A 6,000-nucleotide genomic window follows, 5' to 3' on the forward strand; every position below is an offset into this window, starting at 1 on the left:
GGACGGAGAAGGGACTACTTACACTTTGCAAGTCCTGAAGAATTATGGCTCTCTTTGCAAGAGAGCCTATAATAAGTTAAGTCCTTTGTGATAGAACCATTTGTGAGTGTCAGCAACATAGGTGGGGGTGCCCCTCACCCTTCAGCCCAGTGATCAGACTCCTAAAAGAGCAGAGAGCCTGTGACCTCAGCATGTTCTGTGCATTTAATACTGTCAGGGTGGCATGTCCTGTGCATTTAATGCCATCAGGGTGGTGGCCGATAAGGTGACTTCTCTTCCTGGAAGGTGCTTTGGCATCACTGAAGAAACAAAGGGATCCCCTAATTACAAGTGGAAACCCTGCTGTCAAAGGGGGACACGAGGAAGCACTCGTGCTGGGCCCAGTTGTGTTGCTGGTATTTGTTCTTTGATGATTTGGTTCAATGAAGCCACTCATTTCAGTGTTACCTGATTTTTTTTTTTTTTTTAACAAAAAGGTAGTGAATGAAAAAGTCAGTAGCCCTACTCGCACCCTCCCCTGTGGGAAACAGTGTATCTGCAGATGGGAATAAGGAAGGGGGGGAAGAGGTGGGGCCACTGCAATTGCTCAGTTGCACATTGTGGGGTCATATTTTTGTTTACATGAAATTCTTGTTTTCAACCATCTGATTTTTGTTAACTGCTGCATCTAAAATCTAACCAGGTCTGTTGCCTACAGACCCCTTTAATTAGCATGATATCTTAAATTGTTTTTAAATTGAGGTAGCTCTGCTTCAGTTCCTTATCTGCAAAGCCAGAGGCCTTGAGGCCATGTGCCTAGTGCACTGGGGTGAGATTTCATCTGACAGCCCTACACTCTGCTCTCTCCTGGGATGTATCTGGAGGCTAGGCTAAGAAGTCTCCTGTGGAAATTGGGAGTGCCAGAGTGCCAAGGAGGTCTCAGGGGCTTGACAGCGTGGGAAGGAGAGGGTGCCTAATGGTGGGACAGGGAACTGTGGGTTTGGGGAGTCCTGCTCCCCCCGCCCCCGGAACTTCTGAGTTGTCACAGAGTGTGGGAGGACACGGCTCCTGCTTCTGCTAGCGGTGCAGGGGGAGGACCATTCCTTTCCTCTCTGGGAAGCTTCGCTGCCTCAGCCAAGTATCAGGGGCTGGTCTACATTCCTAGCACCTTTTAGCCCCTTGCACCTTTCAAGTGTGGGAAGGAGGTGCCCTGGGCTTCTGGTGGGACTCCCGGGGAAGCTAATGTGCATCACGGACCTTTGCAGTCATGGTGTAAATGTCCATGCTGGTGGCTTCAGTCACCCTCTCTGCCTAGGTGAGGGCTCCTTCTGCAACCATCCCGGGCCGGGTAGGTTCACCGTTGGTTCAGGCAGCTTGAAAGAGAAACCTTGAGCCCTTGGCATCATCCCCACAGGTATTTTAATAGTATGCAGGGCAGAGAAGCCAGCAGGGAGACGACAACTTGGGAATCTCTATGCGCTCTTTTTCCTCTACCGCTCTCCACCGCACACCGTCCTCTGTGTGATATTGCACTTTGGCATCAGTGTCTTGGCTCAGGTGTGCCCACTTGTGCATGCCCACACCATACTCCAGGGTTCACCATCAGGCATGTGTGCCCTGAGCCCTTGCTCCCAAGTGCCTCCTGCCTTCAAGGCTGCAGGTGACAGACACGGAGGCCAACAGTGCCAAAGTCTGACCATTCCATTTACCCTGCAGGGCTACATCCCAATACTAACACGACTTTTTCCAAGCAACCTAGATGAGACAATTGTAAAAACAACATAAAATGTTAAAGTAAAGACACCTTCAGTTCAATGCCAGCTTTGTTCATATTCAAGGAGGACAGTAAAATGATCTTATCAGTCAAACCAAATGAGTCAATGGCATTGTGCAGAGTGCCTCGTGCCTTCTCAGAGACCAGGAGCAAGTCAATATACTGTCTACACTTGTTTCCCTTCACAGAGGCAAATGATGTGTATCAAATCCCAATTTATTCATTGGTAGCTCTTCCCGAACCATCTCCAGAAGCACTCTGGGAACTTGAGTTGAGAGTGACTGTGCCCGGTGCACAAACCCAGAACAGGATCATGTAGGCAAGAATTGCCAAGTAGATACAACAGAAATGCTCTCAGAGAGGCTTCAGGGTGAGGGGACTGGAGACAAGGACTGGGGGCAGTGGGCCTGGGGGTGGGGTGGGTGGGTACTTCATCTCCATAGCCAGGATGGCCCATGTACCTGCTTGTAGTAAGAAATTGTATAAGGGGCCTTTTCAGTTTTTCTCTCCTTTCCCAAACTAAGTAGAAGCTCCTACCCTAACTCTAGGTTACTGGTATCCTTTATCTAGAGTTATCTAGGGTTAACCTTTATCTAGAGTAGTCAGCCTTAGACACTCAAGGAGCGTGGGCCAGGTGATTGTAGTAAGAGTTTTTTCAAAGTGGTCCAAAAAGAGAAATTATCCAACAAATGGTGTAAGAACCACCTGTAGTCAGCTGGAAAAAAAAATTACTCCTCAGCTCATTCTTTTCTTACTTTCTACTCCCAATAAACTCCAAGTGAATGAAAACTTTGAGGATAAAATTTGAAACACTAAGATTTAAGAAATCATGGATTTTTTTAAATCATGGGTGCGTTAATTATTCATCTACATGGGGAAGCCCTTTTAAGCCACAAATTTCATACCATAAAAATTTCTGTGTGACCAAAGCACTTTAAAAAAAAGTGACAAAACAGGGAAAATATTTGCAACATGCATGAGAAACAGAGCTAATTTTCTTAAATGACAAGAAACTGGTACAAATAAAGAAAAAGTAGAGTAACCCAATAAAATTGGGCAAAAACTATGAATGGGCTGATTATAAGGAAAGCAATACCACTGTCCAAACAGTATTTCATTTAAAATTAAAGATCCAGGGCCTCCCTGGCAGCACAAGGGTTTGGGCACTGCACTATGAAGCAGTCCACACCCTCTGCAGCATGAGTTCAATCCCCGGCCGGCCAAGAAGAAACCCACATAGCACAGCAGACCTCTCCTGGCTCACCCACTGCTCCCCTCAGCAGTGTGCTTTGGTCAATCTGCCTGTTCTGTTCCCCGCTCTGTCTCTGGTGAATCCTCTCACTCCCCACACCTCTGGCCTGTGCCCCAGCTCTTGTATGCATAAATAAATAAATCTTTAAAAAAAAATTAAAGATCCATCCCCAAGTGATAGTAGGAGACCATTTTTTTTCACCTAGTTGATGAATATTACAGTTTTGTAATAACTGGCACCTGTGGAGATATATGGAGATGTAGGCATATGCAAGTATTGTTCTGACTATGAATTGGTGGTCATTTGTTAATATTAAGATTTTCCTAAGGACAGTTTAGCAATATCAGTCATAATTTTTTATATAACCTTTGATCTAAGTATTCCACTGCTTGAATTTAGCCTACAACTACATTGGCAAAACTACGCCATGATATTTGGGACAAGAATGTACATTACAGCATTGTCTGAAAAAGCAAAAGAGCTGAGTTCCACCCAAATGTCCTCATCTGAGACTGGTTACAAAATAGAACTCTATGAAGCAGTGTTTTAAAAAAGGTTAAATGTTGATGGGCTGGTCTTGATATAGAGGATCTTTGATTTTTCAGTAAGTAGGGAAAGAAAACAAGACTCTGGTCAAGGTATTTAGCAATACTGACAAAGTTTTTAAATTGTGCACTTCATTAGCAAAAATTTTGAACATATTCCACCAAATATTTATTGATTTACTTATTCAATACATATGTATATAAACAGATACAAAAATACTATAAGTCATTCAAACACAGTAATATAAACACTAATATTTTTCTTCCCCCTTGAATTTTTTAGGGACCCCATTAGTTATGTGGAATAAGTGCATTACTGTGACAGTTTGGAAATATATCTGCAAATTCTTGGACAGACATTCCTTCCACTGGAAGGTGAGACCTACGCCTCATCCCATTCAGATCAGGCAGGCTTTTTACCAACAAGGTACAACAAAAATAACAACATGTGATTAACAGTTTAGGTTGTGAATAGTGAGGCTGCTTCTGCCTTATCTCTAGAACACTTGTTCTTGAAGCGTTCAGCTGCTAAATGAAGAGTCAGACAGATTACCCTGAGATCACCATGCTGTGAAGAAGTGCAAACTAGATCACAGAGAAAGATCACACACACACACACACACACACACACACACACACACACAGAGAGAGAGAGACAGAGAAAGAGAGAGAGAAAGAGAGAGAGAGAAGCCTAGGCAGATCCACTTGCCCCAATGTCTCCCTGACTGCAGGTGCATAAGCAGTACCAAGATACGTCATAGAGCTGACTCACAGAGACTGTGGGAACAAGAAAATGCTGTTGTTGCTTTAAATTTCTTTAATATATGTTGGACAATTTGTTACACAGCAATAGATAACAGGAACATCATGACCCTAAATGTTAATGTATGTATATACTATTATTTATAATAGAGTACAGTTAAATATTTTCATAAATTCAATTGTTCAGAGACAGAGTGGGGAGCAGAACAGGCAGATCTACTGGAATACATTGCTGAGGGAGGAGGTGGAGAGACAGGAGAGGTCTGCTGTGCCATACGTGGGTTAGCTCCCTGACTGGGGATTCAACTCATGCCGCAGTGGCTAGCAATAGCTTGACAGCATTGAGACTTTAGCCCCTGCACCACCAGGGAAGCCCCCATGGGTTAGTTGATTTAGAGGTTTAATGCTGTTATCCAGGACCCAGGTTCTTCCCAACCTCAGTATTGTTGGCTTTTGTCTTCAGTCTTGTCTCTTGATGCTTGCAAGATGGCCGCCCCGGTCCAGACTTTACCAGACTTTCATAATTTCACCAGCAGCCTCCATTACAAGTTCTGTAAGTGCTCTCAGGAGTTACATGTCAGGTCACATTTGATAGGTCTGATCTTAGTAGAAGAGAGAATCCAAATGAAAAGATAAGAATGAAGCAATGAATCATCTTCCTTATATTACATGAATTAAGCTATGAACTTTATGTAGAAATTGGTCCTTACATGCAATACCTCTTGTATCCACCTATTTCTAAATTGCAGAGTATGTTCTCTTAATTCATTGTCTGCAAAACAAATGTCCTTTCAATAGCAAATGTCCTTTCAACAAGATTTGGAGTCTTACTCCAATAGGCCTGCCCAGCCCAGAGTAAGGCATACCCAATACAGAAAAGGAGACCATCCCAGTGGGCTTGAATCAGTCAAAAGGACAATAACAATAATCCAAAACATACAGCATGCAGACATAAAGGGCAACTGAATATGATCATGAAGTGCAAAGGTCTCCAAACATTTTAGACATTTTCTTCTTACTCATGATTCCTATCTTTTAAGTGAGCAAATAGGCAAAGAAAAAGAGAATTACTTATATGTTATATCTTCTAGAGTGAACTGATCCAGTGTGTGTATAAGATGAAATGAGAGATAATTCATTTATATAAACAGAGAAAAAAACCTTGGTACAAAGTTAAAATATCTTATCTTACCTAAACTCAATTTATTCAGTCAATCGATAAGTACACTCTAGCACCTGCTCTATGACAAGGATTGTTCTAGGCTCAACCTTTGTAACAGTGCCTTAATTTTCTCCATCTAATATTTATACTCAATAAACACTTATCCAAGAACATAATACATTGCAGAACTATAATCTGTAATTAGCCATGCATTCCTGAAAAATACTGACAAACATCAGTTGTCAAGATCAAGAACTCAGAAAACGGGAGATTAAAGTACAAAAAAAATGATGTGTGTGAATGTACACACATATACACATAATTCCATATATAAAGCAAAAATTCTGGAAGATATCAACTTTGAAATCAGCTCTATCTATGTTAAAGAAATGTTTTCCTTTGAATCTACCTTTGGAATTCTGTATAGCTCTGTGGTATCATGATTTTATAAGGCATATTCTTCGGTAAATGTGATGCTATGTAAACTATGTGTTTTTGCTTTATAAATGAGTCCTTACAGACTTGA

The sequence above is a fragment of the Talpa occidentalis genome, unplaced genomic scaffold (assembly GCF_014898055.3).
Source record: "Talpa occidentalis isolate TD23 unplaced genomic scaffold, MPIMG_talOcc4v2.1 talOcc4.14, whole genome shotgun sequence".
NCBI lineage: Eukaryota > Metazoa > Chordata > Mammalia > Eulipotyphla > Talpidae > Talpa > Talpa occidentalis.